General features: G+C 44.3%; 1 protein-coding gene and 1 long non-coding RNA gene across 8 annotated transcripts in view; one reads left to right on the top strand and one right to left on the bottom strand.

Annotated features, from left to right (window-relative positions):
* LOC130293348 (MOB kinase activator 2-like) overlaps positions 1-15562 on the bottom strand; it is a 173523-nt gene that overhangs the window by 61464 nt on the left and 96497 nt on the right. Inside the window, exon 2 of one of the 7 annotated variants that reach the window (XM_056541927.1) lies at positions 14841-14868. The exons of 5 other annotated variants lie outside the window; for them this stretch is intronic. The gene's annotated coding sequence lies outside the window, so the exon portion shown is untranslated. Of the gene's footprint in view, positions 1-14840; positions 14869-15562 lie in introns of those variants that run through there. One more of the 7 variants, XM_056541921.1, reaches the window with a different exon arrangement.
* The window catches only part of LOC130293349 (uncharacterized), a 133490-nt gene that overhangs the window by 83690 nt on the left and 34238 nt on the right, over positions 1-15562 (top strand). The window lies entirely within an intron of this gene.

Genomic DNA, 15562 nt, shown 5'->3' with positions numbered 1-15562 from the left:
AGCTGGAGACACACTATTTGGAAATCACTGCTTTAGAGGATGGGCACCAAGCCTATAGTTCAGGGCCCCATGCAGCCCACAATTCTATTCTGTGTGGCCCCCATGTTTGTCTGTGTCTGCTCACATGCAGCATAGGAGCAGGGACATGTAACTATGGTAGCCACTGGGGAAATGATAAGGGTTAGGCTGGGTGTAGTAGTCCCTGGCGGCGTGGTAACTAACCCAAGGTGACCCCACAGCTTTTGTCAAATAAGCTGTTTCTGCAAACAAAGTGCAGCAATGAGACATCTGGAAACTAGGATTCCATGAAACAATGTAGATTTGGATATTTGGTCACTGTCCCTTTAAAAAGTGCTCTTGCAGCATCTTTACTGAATGTTGCAGTCTCTATGTGTGTTTCCTTAGCATGTGTACGTGTACTAACTAATGCAGATGTGTTTGTAGATGTTCATGTCGAGGATCTCTACAGGTTGGTTAAAGGGGTACTCCGCTGAAAAAACTGGTGAAAGAAAGTTAAACATATTTGTAAGTTACTTCTATTAAAAAATCTTAATCCTTCCAGTACTTATCAACTGCTGTATGCTCCACAGGAAGTTCTTTTCTTTTTAAATGTCTTTTCTGTCTGACCACAGTGCTCTCTGCTGACACCTCTGTCTGTCTCAGGAACTGTCCACAGCAGGAGAGGTTTGCTATGGGGATTTGCTCCTACTCTGGACAGTCCCTGAGACAAATAGAGGTGTCAACAGAGAGCACTGTGGTCAGACAGAAAAGACATTTAAAAAGAAAAGAACTTCCTGTTGTGGATACAGCAGCTGATAATTATTGGAAGGGTTAAGATTTTTTTAATTGAAGTAATTTACAAATCTGTAACTTTCTGTCACCATTTGATTTATAAAAAAAAAAATAAAAAAAATTCACCTGAGTACCCCTTTAATTGGAATGCAAGGGGCAAAATGTAGACTTTGCTGTACTCACTCTATGGGTAGGGTCACACACAGCGCATTCGCAGTGTATTTGCGTATCTGCGCTGTTGGATGTAACTCTATGTGTACGCTCGCAGCGGCGAATTTCCCGTCGGCAGTCACATAGAGCTACCCAGCCGCAGCAAGGAGCTCGTTCTGCAGTTCCTCTGTGACTGCCGGCAGAGCATCCTCAGCATGAAATACGCTGCGGGTGTGCTGTGTGTGACCCTACCCTATGGGGGCTTCTTTGACGCAACACTTGAGAAAGCGCATCCAGGGAAGTCATCCTGATGTAGCAGACAGGCAGCACTGACTTGACTGTTTGGCCCACAAAAGATTAGTGTAATTCAGAGAGGTCCGTGTCCAGCATTCTCCTCTCTTGTAAAGACAAAGTTTTCCTTCTTGGAGACAGGAATTCTGTAGAACAATGGGGGAGATTTATCAAAACCTGTGCAAAGGAAAAGTTGCCCAGTTGCCAATAGCAACCAATCAGATTTCTCCTTTCATTTTGCAGAGGCCTTGTTAAAAATGGGGCAACTTTTCCTCTGCACAGGTTTTAATAAATCTCCCCTAATATCTCTAGAGTGTGAACAGAAATCAACGACTTCATTGTAGACTTGGCTATAAGACATTGACTGGGAGTAGAATGTGACCAAAGCACCACTCAACGGTGTACAATAAATGCAAGAAATATAAAACCTTTACTCTTTTGTTACCTCAGTGCAGTGTTTCCCAATCAGTGTTTCTCCAGCTGTTGCAAAACGACAACTCCCAGCATGACCGGGCATGATGGTAGTTGTAGTTTTGCAACAGCTGGAGGCTCACTGAATGGAAAACGCTGCCTAAGTGTATACACTAAATTCAGTGAAATGCACAAAAGTAAATTTTTTACAAAATTCTACATTGGCCAGTATCTGATACAAATAATATGCAATAAGCCATCTAAAAACTCTCTTAGGAGCGTAGCGGGAACAGTCATACTAGGACACTACATAAGTACCATCGGTCATATTGAGGGGCATTTATGAAAGTTTGCTTAGGTATGCTACTTTTTAGTTTTTTTTTTTTTTTCACTTCCATTCTGCTTACATGCGACAAATTTACTATATTGAGTAATTTGAACCCAATGCCCCAGCGCTGCAACTCAGCAGTGCGAACCTCTGAGCCACCATGCTACCCTTACCATACATCTAATATGCACGGTTGCTAAAATAGACAGAGATGTCAGCAGAGAGTACCAGAAAAATTAGGCATGTACACATGGCTCAAAAAGTTGGTATTGTTGCAGCCGCAGCTGTAGCAGCGCCCAGAAAAATTGCGGCAGCATAAAAAGTTCAGCACCAGAGGCCAGAAAAATTAGGCATGTACACATGGCTGAAAAATAAGAACAAGCGCATATCCAAGAGTCCAGAAGACTCTATAATGCAGGACGGAGAAACAGACAAAGAAATTATTTTCTAAATAAAATTTTTCATCAAATAAAGAAACAGAGTTCTTCCCTCTCTGTATTTTACTTTTGAAAATGTAAGTTAAAAAAATCACACGCAACAAGCGTTCCTTTGTGTTATGGTTAGTACTCTTGAAAATTCAAGTTTAAATTATCATAAAGTCCAGAAGACTCTATAATGCAGGACGGTGAAAAACATGTTGTTTCGCCGCTGGATATCTGACAAGTGCGCCATGGCCGTGTAGGAACGCCTGAAATGGCCACACACCTTCCTGGACTGCTTCAGGACATCCTGTAAGCCTGGGTACTTGAGCACAAAGCGTTGTACAATCAGATTACACACATGTGCCATGCACGGCACATGTGTCAACTTGCCCAACCTCAATGCCGCCAACAAATTTGTTCCGTTGTCACAAACCACCTTGCCAATCTCCAGTTGGTGCGGAGTTAGCCACTGGTCCACCTGTGCGTTCAGGGCCGACAGGAGCGCTGGTGCGGTGTGACTCTCCGCTTTGAGGCAAGTCAACCCCAAGATGGCGTGACACTGCCGTATCCGGGATGTGGAACAGCACCTGGGGAGCTGGGGGGGGTGCCAGTGATGTGGAGCAAGACGCAGCAGTGGAAGAGGACTCGGCCGAGGATGTTATGGAAGAGGATGGAGTAGAGGAGGTGGTAGCAGGCCTGCCTGTAAGTCGTGGCGGTGTCACCAATTCGTCTGCAGAGCCACGCATTCCATGCTTGGCAGCCATCACCAGGTTTACCCAATGCGCAGTGTAGGTGATATACCTGCCCTGACCATGCTTTGCAGACCAGGTATCAGTGGTCAGATGGACCCTTGCCCCTACACTGTGTGCCAGAAATGCCATAATTTCCTTTTGCACAATGGAGTAAAGGTTGGGGATTGCTTTTTGTGCAAAAAAATTTCGTCCGGGTACCTTCCACTGCGGTGTCCCAATGGCTACAAATTTTTGAAAGGCCTCAGACTCCACTAGCTTGTATGGTAAAAGCTGGCAGGCTAGCAGTTCCGACAAGCCAGCTGTCAGACACTGGGCTAGGGGGTGACTTTGAGACATTGTCTTCTTGTGCTCAAACATCTCCTTGACAGATACCTGACTGTGGGCAGATGAGCAGGAACTGCTCAAGGCGAGAGATGGAGAGGCGGATGGTTGAGATGGAGCAAGGAGGGCAGCAGTGGTTGACCTGGCTGAAGATGCTGGACCAGGAGGAGGATGGCGGCTTTGACTTTGTGTGCTGCTTGTACTGACGTGTTGATCCCATAGACGTTTGTAATGTGACATCATGTGCCTTCGCAAAGCAGTTGTGCCTAGGTGGGTGTTGGACTTCCCACGACTCAGTTTCTTCTGGCACAGGTTGCAAATGGCCTCGCTGTTGTCAGAGGCAGACACACAAAAAAAATGCCACACTGCTGAGCTCTGCGATGACGGCATTCTGGTGGTGGCAACAGCATGCGTTGATTGGCGTCCCGTCTGGCTGACCCCGGGTGCAGATGCATGCTGTCTGACTGTGCCACTAGCTCCTTGCGACGACCTCCCCCTGCTTCCAACTCGTCTCCTCCTCCTCTCTGTCTCCCCATCTGAACTTTCCCCCTCTTCTTCTCTTCTAGCGGGCACCCACGTGGCATCCACGGAAACATCGTCATCATCAACACCTTCACCGCTATCTGACACCTCAAGAAAGGAAGCAGCAGCGGGTACAACATCATCACCACACCGTACGTCCATGTGTGTAATGCTGCCTGACTGAGACATATCCCTGTTAACTACATCCTCTGGCAATAATGGTTGCGCATCACTCATGTCTTCAAACTGATGTGTAAATAACTCCTCTGACGGATTAAGTAAAGCTGCTGTGGTGCTAGTGTTGGTGGTGGCAGCAGGCAGGCAAGTGGTAGCATGAGAGGTGCCCAAAGCTAAGCTAGAGGAGGAGAAGGATGGTGCGTCAAGGTTCCGAGCGGAAGCTGTAGTAGATTGGGTGTCTTGTGATAGCCAGCCAACTAAGTCCTAAGAACTTTGGGGGTTCAGGGTACGTGGCCTCTGAACACTGGCCATTCTAGGGCCAAAGGGAATCCCAGCACCACGACGGCCCCTGCGGGGTAGCCTTCCTCTGCCTGTAATTTTTTTGGTTAAATTTGCACAAGTGTCACACCAAATGTGATTTGCACTAGGGTGACACCAGTTTTTTTGCCTACAGGGCAAATTGTAACTTTGACGTGAACTGACAGTGACGACTGGTTTTATTTAACAGCCAAAAAAGGTATTTTTTTTTAAATTTGCACAACTGTCACACCTAATGTGATTTTCACTAGGGTGACACAATTTGCCCTGCAGGCAAAAAAAATGGCAACTGAGACGTGAACTGATAGTGACAACTTGTTTTATTTAACAGCCAAAAAAGTTTTTTTTATTTTATTTGCACAACTGTCACACCAAATGTGATTTGCACAAGTGTGACAATGAGCAAAAAAGCTTGCCAGCAGAGTTCCCCTTTTAAGCAGAGGTCCCCAACCAGGGTGCCTCCAGCTGTTGCAAAACACACGGACTGATATATTTCAGCCCTTTGAATACTGTAGTAGTTAGTTGCTTTAAAGAAAAAAAGCTTGCCAGCGGAGTTCCCCTTTTATGCAGTGGTCCCCAACCAGGGTGCCTCCAGCTATTGCAAAACACACGGACTGATATCTTTCAGCCCTTTGAATACTGTAGTAGTTAGTTGCTTGAAGGAACTTAAGTTTGATTCTGGAGTACCCCTTTTAACCAGCGGTTCCATCCCAACCAGAGTGCCTCCAGCTGTTGTAAGACACATGGACTGATATCTCTTAGCCCTAAAAAGGGCTTTTTTGGGTGCTGTCCTTAAAGCAGATGTTACACTAGTGCTTTAGAAGTAAACTGGACCCTGAATACATCACCTAGCAGCAACCAAGCTATCACTTTCCCTATACAGCAGGAGCAGCTTCTCTAACCCTCCACTTCCTAAGCCTGCAGCATGCTGAATGAGGGTAAAATGGCGTCCGTGCAAGAGGTAGGAGGGTCTGGAAGGGAGGGACTGCTGCTGATTGGCTGTAATGTGTCTGCTGACTCTGACTCACAGGGTCAAAGTTTACTGCAATGTTAAAGTATAGGGGGCGGATCAAACGTCACATATGTTTGCCCAGCGATGCGAACGCGAACATGCTAAATTCGCCGGGAACTGTTCGCCGGCGAATAATTCGCGACATCTCTATTTCTGACTATGGCAAGTCAAAATTGTAAAAATGCTTATGTACGCCGATTTGGAAAAAAATTATTTTCTTGCTCTCGTGGCAGATTGTCGCATGAAAAAAAGACGGTGGCGCAATTGCAAATTTTTTGCGAGAATTTTATGCGAAAAAACTCGGGTCAATTGGTTGATAAATGTCTGTCATTGAGAGAATGGTGCCCCTTGACACCTGCGTAGCTCCAGAAAGGAACAGATGAGGTGTTGAGGTGGCTGCCTATTTTATGAGAGTTGTGAAATGCTGGGCTGTTTCTGCAACTCCCTTAGGGTGTGTTCTCACCTTCAGGTTTCTTGATGCAGTTTTGAAGTCAAAGTCAGAAAAAGATCAACCACGAAGGACATCTATAAGGAAAGATGGAGACTTCTAATCTTAATATAATAATTTCTGTATTAAAAAAGCTTAAAGGGGAAACATACCCATAAATAATACATAAGGGGTTAAAGGGGTATTCCAGGAAAAAAACTTTTTTTTTTTTTTTTATATCAACTTGCTCCAGAAAGTTAAACAGATTTGTAAATTACTTCTATTAAAAAATCTTAATCCTTTCAATAATTATCAGCTGCTGAAGTTGAGTTGCTATTTTCTGTCTGGCAACAGTGCTCTCTGCTGACATCTCTGCTTGTCTCGGGAACTGGTTTGCTATGGGGATTTGCTTCTAAACTGAGCGGTTACCGAGTATGTCATCAGAGAGCATTTAGACAGAAAAGAACAACTCAACTTTAGCAGCTCATAAGTACTGAAAGGATTAAGATTTTTTCATAGAAATAATTTACAATCTTTGATAACCCCTTTAACAGGGACTGCTTTCTACAAGAGATTTATGGCATATAATTCCAATAGGCCATAAATGTCTAATACCCTTTTAAAGGGGTACTGCAGCCAAAATGAACTTATCCCCTAGGGGATGGGATAAGTAGCTGATCGCAGGGACGAGGGGTAAGATCCCCCGCAATCTCCAGATCGGGACCTGGCAGACAGCACGCGCTTTATGTGACCGAGATCTGAGTTACCTCTGATCACAGACCCATTTTACATTTGGGAACTGCTTATTACAATTGTATACAATGGTGATACTACTCGGCCTGGACTCCAGAATGATACTAGCAAACTTGATTGTAGCAAACTTTCATGAGGCGAAAGCTATTTAAAGGACAACTGCAGCGGTATGACACTTATCCCCTATCCACAGGATAGGGGATAAGTGTTTGATTGCGGGGGGTCCGACCGCTGGGACCCCCCGCGATCTCCCTAACGGGGCGCTGCCATTAGCGCTCATGGTGAGTACCCCGTCTCCTCCCTGTCCCCCATACAGTTCTATGGGGGAGGCGGGAGGCATGAACGCTGCCTCCTCGCCTCTCCCATAGAGATGTTTGGAGTAGGCGTGCTGGCCGCAACTTCATGCTGCGGCCGATACGCCCCCTGCATGGGACAACCGCGGCCCTGTACAGGAGATCACAGGGGGTCCCAGCGGTCGGACCCCCCGCGATCAAACACTTATCCCCTATCCTGTGGATAGGGGATAAGTGTTAATCACGCTGCAGATGTCCTTTAAGGCTAAGTTTCCACTTGTTTTTCTTTTTTGCCGTTTTGCCCCCAAAAATACCAAAACGGCCCCATGCGGCCAGATCTTAGCTGTAAATCAATGAAAAAATGCTAAATTCTTTTTCCAATTAGCGTTTTTCAGTTTGGCGTTTTCTTAATCCTTTTGGCGTTTTTTTCACTCTTTCAGTCGCAGCATGTTGAGCCTATGGCGTTTTTGTCCCCCTAAAATTGTGGCGTTTTTCTCCCATAGAAGTCTATGTGAGTAAAAAAAACGCCAAGAAAAACAACATGTGGGTTTTCACTTTGGCATTTTTGCAGGCGGTTTTTATTCTTTTTTGGACTTTAGCAATGGAGATACCTTTTTAATAAAATTTCGTAGGGTTCCATTAAAAAAAATATTAAAAAAGATACAGTAGTGATGGGAAAATTGTATTTAACAAAATGTATCTTTATTATAATGAAATTTTAATTCATTTTTAAATAGGGATTAATTTATGTGGGCAGGTAGGGCACTAAAAATATAGCCGACAATAATAAAGATGTATTGTGTGTGTGTGTGTGTTTTTCACTTTTTTATTTTTATTTTTTAGGTAGAACTACTACTCCCAGCATGGATCACACTGTTCCATGATGGGAGTAGTAGTACCTGTACTAATTGACAGATCGCCCGGGGTCAGTTGCGATCCTTCTGTATAATTTATAGATGCAGCTGGCCGCTCTTCTATGGTCCCCTGCACTGCCGTATATATATACACCTATTCATATTTCCTGCAGAGAGCTGTGATTGGCCAGATGGTTCCAACCAATCACAACTCTCTGTGGGAAATATGAATAGGTGTATATATAGGTCAGTGCAGGGGTTCATAGAAGAGCGGCCACTCGCATCTATACATTATACAGGAGATAACAGCGGGTGTCAGAAGTGACACCCACTGTGATCTTTCCTTAACTGCAGGAACTACAGCTCCCAGCATGGAGCACACTCTGCTCCATGCTGGGAGCTGTAGTACCTGCATTAATAGACAGATCGCAACAGGTGTCAGAAGTGACACTCGCTGCAATCTGTCTATAAATGCAGGTACTAAAGCTCCCAGCATGGAACATAGTGTGCTCCATGTTGGGAGCAGTAGTACCTGCAGTTAATGACAGATCACAGCGGGTATAACTCCTGGCATCCTTTATCCCTGAGATGTGGAGCTGTTTTCTCCTGCGCTCGCATCTCTGCTCTGTACTCCGGCCAGCCACTCACTCATTCATATTTCCCGCTGAGAGCAGGGATTGGCTGCCACCATCCGGGCAATCACCACTCTGGTTGGAAAATATGAATGAGTGAGGTGAATTTCTATTCACATAACTGGCCGGCCCAGAGTACAGAGCAGAGATGCGAGCGCTGTATAGAGCCGCTCCGCATCTCTGCTATATTATGGACGATCGCATCAGGTGGCAGGAGTGACACCCAGGTCGATCTGACTATTAGCACTGGAACTACTACACCCACAGTGTGTTCCATGCTGGGAGTAGTAGTACTACCTAAAAAAAAATATAAATGAAAAAAAAGTGAAAAACACATAAATCGATCCCTGTTTAAAAATTAAGTAACATTTCATTATAAAAAAAATATAAATTTTAATAAATACCGTATTTAATCGGTGTATAACACGCACTCTTTAGGCTAAAATTTTGCGTGTTATACGCCGATAAGCCGCTGCAGTTCAATGATTTAAAGCGGGCGCTTTAAATCAATGAACTGCAGTGGCTTTGCAGGTGCAGAGACCGCCAGCGCTGCGGGCTTCTATGCCCCTGCCTGTCCTGGGGTCTAGAGCCCTGCTGTCGGCCCGTTCTCTCCCTCTGGCTATCGGTGCCGCTGCCCGTTCTCTCCCCCTGGATATCGGTGTCGCTGCCCGTTCTCTCCCCCTGACTATCGGCAGCGGCGCCGACAGACAGGGGGGAGAGAAGGGGCAGCGGCACCCATTGCTGGCGCCGCTGCCCCGTTGCCTCCCCCATTCCCGGTTGTATAATTACCTGTTGCTGGGTCGGGTCCGCGCTGCTTCAGGCCTCCAGTGTGGCATCCCCTGCGTCGTTGCTATGCGCTGCACAGCGCAATGACGTCACTCGTCATTGCGCCGCGCCGTGCAGTGCATAGCAACGACGCATGGGACGCACACCGGAGGCCTGAAGCAGCGCGGACCCGACCCAGCAACAGGTAATTCTACAACCGGGAATGGGGGAGGCAACGGGGCAGCAGCGCCGGCAATGGGCCAAAAAAAAAATCAGGGGGAAAAAGAGATAAACAACAGCCAGTATTGATAAATAACCCCCCCCCCCCCCCCAATGTGCACTAAAACTTCCGAAATTCCGCTCAGAAATTCTGCCGTGTGAAAATAGCCTCAGGCTTCACCTCCGGCGTGGAGCAGCCATTGGTGATCCAGCCATTGCATCTGGATTTGGAATGAATGATGTCTGCATCTTTATAGTTATAGCAGGGAACCTAACAAGCATCTCTCTTGGGGAGGTTTATCAAAACCTGTGCAGAGTAAAAGTTGCCCAGTTGCCCATAGCAACCAATCAGATCGCTTCTTTCATTTTTCACAGGCCTTCATAAATGAAAGAAGCAATCTGATTGGTTGCTATGGGCAACCGGTCAACTTTTCCTCTAGACAGGTTTTGATAAATCTCCCCCTCTATTCTTTCCCCGCTTTACTGATCTATAACAGTTTTTTTGTTATATTATGGACTTGCACAGAATTAATAAGAGTTTAGGTATAAAGCCACAGGCAAACTTCAATACATATTAATACTCAAGCGGAAAGATCGACCATTACCTGGGGCAATTGGAGAATCTCAGCTGCTTCATATGCTCTTGGGAAGCAGAGCTGTCAATCATTGGTCAGAAAGTTCCTTTTTAAATAAATGTATTAGTATCTATTTCCTAAATGTATCCATATGTTTTATAGCCTTAGCACTTTTCTAGCTATTATGCACTTGAATTACCCATAATACAGTGTTTTAGGGGTAATTAGTATTTATTGCTTTGACGTCTAAGATGTAGGCTACATTTGCCATGAAAGTCCACCCCTCACATTATATATACAGTATCTTCCATAAGTGAGTCCATCCCTCACATTATATATACAGTATCTCCCATAAGTGAGTCCACCCCTCACATTATATATACAGTATCTCCCATAAGTGAGTCCACCCCTCACATTATATATACAGTATCTCCCATAAGTGACTCCACCCCTCACATTATATATACAGTATCTCCCATAAGTGAGTCCACCCCTCACATTATATATACAGTATATCCCATAAGTGACTCCACCCCTCACATTATATATACAGTATCTCCCATAAGTGACTCCACCCCTCACATTATATATACAGTATCTCCCATAAGTGAGTCCACCCCTCACATTATATATACAGTATATCCCATAAGTGAGTCCACCCCTCACATTATATATACAGTATATCCCATAAGTGAGTCCACCCCTCACATTATATATACAGTATATCCCATAAGTGAGTCCACCCCTCACATTATATACAGTATATCCCATAAGTGACTCCACCCCTCACATTATATACAGTATATCCCATAAGTGAGTCCACCCTTCACATTATATACAGTATCTCCCATAAGTGAGTCCACCCCTCACATTATATATACAGTATATCCCATAAGTGACTCCACCCCTCACATTATATATACAGTATCTCCCATAAGTGAGTCCACCCCTCACATTATATATACAGTATCTCCCATAAGTGAGTCCACCCCTCACATTATATATACAGTATCTCCCATAAGTGAGTCCACCCCTCACATTATATATACAGTATCTCCCATAAGTGAGTCCACCCCTCACATTATATATACAGTATCTCCCATAAGTGAGTCCACCCCTCACATTATATATACAGTATCTCCCATAAGTGAGTCCACCCCTCACATTATATACAGTATCTCCCATAAGTGAGTCCACCCCTCACATTATATATACAGTATCTCCCATAAGTGAGTCCACCCCTCACATTATATACAGTATCTCCCATAAGTGAGTCCACCCCTCACATTATATATACAATATCTCCCATAAGTGAGTCCACCCCTCACATTATATATACAGTATCTCCCATAAGTGAGTCCACCCCTCACATTATATATACAGTATCTCCCATAAGTGAGTCCACCCTTCACATTATATATACAGTATCTCCCATAAGTGAGTCCACCCCTCACATTATATATACAGTATCTCCCATAAGTGAGTCCACCCCTCACATTATATATACAGTATCTCCCATAAGTGAGTCCACCCCTCACATTATATATACAATATCTCCCATAAGTGAGTCCACCCCTCACATTATATATACAGTATATCCCATAAGTGAGTCCACCCCTCACATTATATATACAGTATCTCCCATAAGTGAGTCCACCCCTTACATTATATATACAGTATCTCCCATAAGTGACTCCACCCCTTACATTATATATACAGTATCTCCCATAAGTGAGTCCACCCCTCACATTATATATACAGTATCTCCCATAAGTGACTCCACCCCTCACATTATATATACAGTATCTCCCATAAGTGACTCCACCCCTCACATTATATATACAGTATATCCCATAAGTGACTCCACCCCTCACATTATATATACAGTATATCCCATAAGTGACTCCACCCCTCACATTATATATACAGTATATCCCATAAGTGAGTCCACCCCTCACATTATATATACAGTATCTCCCATAAGTGAGTCCACCCCTCACATTATATATACAGTATATCCCATAAGTGAGTCCACCCCTCACATTATATATACACAGTATCTCCCATAAGTGAGTCCACCCCTCACATTATATATACAGTATCTCCCATAAGTGAGTCCACCCCTCACATTATATATACAGTATATCCCATAAGTGAGTCCACCCCTCACATTATATACAGTATATCCCATAAGTGACTCCACCCCTCACATTATATACAGTATATCCCATAAGTGAGTCCACCCCTCACATTATATATACACAGTATCTCCCATAAGTGAGTCCACCCCTCACATTATATATACAGTATCTCCCATAAGTGAGTCCACCCCTCACATTATATATACAGTATCTCCCATAAGTGAGTCCACCCCTCACATTATATATACAGTATCTCCCATAAGTGACTCCACCCCTCACATTATATATACAGTATCTCCCATAAGTGAGTCCACCCCTCACATTATATATACAGTATATCCCATAAGTGAGTCCATCCCTCACATTATATATACAGTATATCCCATAAGTGAGTCCACCCCTCACATTATATACAGTATATCCCATAAGTGAGTCCATCCCTCACATTATATATACAGTATCTCCCATAAGTGAGTCCACCCCTTACATTATATACAGTATATCCCATAAGTGAGTCCACCCCTCACATTATATATACAGTATCTCCCATAAGTGAGTCCACCCCTCACATTATATATACAGTATATCCCATAAGTGAGTCCACCCCTCACATTATATATACAGTATCTCCCATAAGTGAGTCCACCCCTCACATTATATATACAGTATATCCCATAAGTGAGTCCACCCCTCACATGTAAATATTTTATTATTTTAGTTTATTTATAACTCTTATCTTTGAATAGGTGAAGGTTGGCCACAGCATTTAAAGGGGTACTCTGCTGGAAAACATTTTTTTCTTCTTTTTTTTTAAATCAACCAGTACTAGAAAGTTAAACACATTTTTAAATTACTTCTATTTCAAAATCTTAATCCTTCCAGTACTTCTGTATACTACAGGGCTGTATACTACAGGAGTGACACCTCTGTGCATTTTAGTAACTGTCCAGAGAAGGAGGAAATGCCCATAGCAAACCTTTCCTGCTCTGGACAGTTCTTGACATGGACAGAGGTGTCAGCAGAGAGCACTGTGGTCAGACAGAAAGGTAATTCGAAAAGAAAAAGAACTTCCTCTGTAGTATACAACAGCTGATAAGTACTGGAAGGATTAACATTTTTGAATAGAATTAATTTACAAATCTGTTTAACTTTCTGGCACCAGTTAATTAAAAAAAAAAAAAATATTCTAAAGGAGTACCCCTTTAATATAACTATTAAAGGGGTAGTCCAGTGGTGAAAAACGTATCCCCTATCCTAAGGATAGGGGATAAGTTTGAGATCGCGGGGGGTCCGACCGCTGGGGGCCCCTGCGATCTCTCTGTACGGGGCCCCAGCTCTCCGCCCAGATAGCGGGTGTCGACCCCCGCACGAAGCGGCAGCCGACACGCCCCCTCAATACATCTCTATGGCAGAGCCGGAGATTGCCGAAGGCAGCGCTTCAGGCTCTGCTATAGAGTTGTATTGAGGGGGCGTGTCGGCCGCCGCCTCGTGCGGAGGTCGACACGCCCCCTTCCCGCGGGCTGTTGGGGCTCCGTACAGGAGATGGCAGGGGGCCCCAGCGGTCGGACCCCCCGCGATCTGCAACTTATCCCCTATCCTTAGGATAGGGGATAAGTTGCTCACCACTGAGTCACCACTGGACTACTCCTTTAACACTAAGCCACCAAAATCTGTTTCTCAATGTTCAAGTGGTGTGCTCCACTGACTCGTCATGTAAGTACACCCTCAAACATATCACTTGTAAAAAAATTATTTTAATGACCGCCCGCTGTGACTTGAAAACAAGATGCAGATACACTGCAAAAAATATATATATTCATGGTTCCCTCAATGATCTGTAGCTCCCCAGTGCCAGCAGCACTCACGCAGGCTCAGACCATGACACTCCCACCACTATGTTTGACTGTAGGCAACACACACTTGTCTTTGTACTCCTCATCTGGTTGTTGCTACACGCGTTTCACACTATCTGAATCAAATAAGTTTATCTTGGTCTCATTGGACCCAAGGACATGGTTCCACTAATCCAGGTCCTTTGCCTGCTTGTCTTCAGCAAACTGTTTGTAGGCTTTCTTGTGCATCATCTTTAGAAGAAGCTTCCTTCTGGGATGGCAGCCATGCAGACCAATTTGATTCAATATGCGGCATATGGTCTGAGCGTTGACAGACTGACCTCTTCAACTGCTGCAGTAATGCTGGCAGCAATCATACATCTATTTCCCAATGACAACCTCTGGATATGATGCTGAGTACGTGCACCCAACTTCTTTGGTCAATGATGGCGAGGCCTGTTCATAGTGGAACTTGTCCTGTGAAACCACTGTATGGTCTTGCTTACCGTGCTGTAGCTCAGTTTCAGGGTATTGATAATCTTCTTATAGCCTAGCCCATCTTTATGTAGAGCAACAATTATTTTTTTCAGATCTTCAAAGAGTTCTTTGCCACGTGGTGTCATGTTGAACTTCCAGTGACCAGTATTAGAGAGTGTGAGAGCAATAACACCAAATTTAAGACACCTGCTCCCTATTCACACCTAAGACCTTGTAACACTAATGAGTCACATGACATCGCTAATTAGGCCCAATTTGTACATTTCCACTTAGGGGTGTACGCATTATTGTTTGTGTGCTGAGTTATTTTGAGGGGACACAACATTAAACACTGTTTTACAGTCTGTGCACTCACCATTTTACATTGAAGTAGAGTGTTATTCCTTCAGTGTTGTTACATGAAAAGATAGAAAAAAATATTTACAAAAATGTTAGGGGTGGACTCACTTATGGGAGATACTGTATGTAGCTGTATAATTGTATAGTAGTGTCAAATCCATACAAGAGAAAGTAACTCAAGCGCACTCACCACTTATGTTGCTTCTTCAATATTCTTTATTTCATGTAGCTTGAACAGGCCTTATGAAGCGCTTGTAGTGCGAGACGGGTCCGTAGCCTTGTTAGACCTTTTCCGCAATCTCCCCCCCCCCCCTGCACCCTGTTCCAGCGACATGAAATAAAGAATATTGAAGAAGCAACATAAGTGGTGAGTGCGCCTGGGTTACTTTCTCTTGTATGGATTTGACATTGCACTTATAGCTCTCACGCAAGCTTTGCACCACCACTGCCTCCCCATACACCTGGACGCTGCTATATTGTGCCGGATCATTAGGAAGTCCGCAGGTGTGTGAAGCTGCAGTGCCAGACTGTCTGTTTCTACCTTACCATTGTAAAGTAGTAGTTCCCACATAATTTTACAGTAGGCACTAGGATCTATGTGTAGGCCATGGTGGGGGCCAGGTGGTGGATGCCCACAAGTCATAGGGATTTTGGTGCAACTGTCCTTTTTGTCCATGCTATAGATTGGCCTTGAAACACATTGCAACACACACACCCCTGTACCTTCAGCTCCAATGT

Source organism: Hyla sarda, chromosome 10 (assembly GCF_029499605.1).
Source record: "Hyla sarda isolate aHylSar1 chromosome 10, aHylSar1.hap1, whole genome shotgun sequence".
Lineage (NCBI taxonomy): Eukaryota > Metazoa > Chordata > Amphibia > Anura > Hylidae > Hyla > Hyla sarda.
This window is presented reverse-complemented; position numbering and strand designations above follow the sequence as displayed.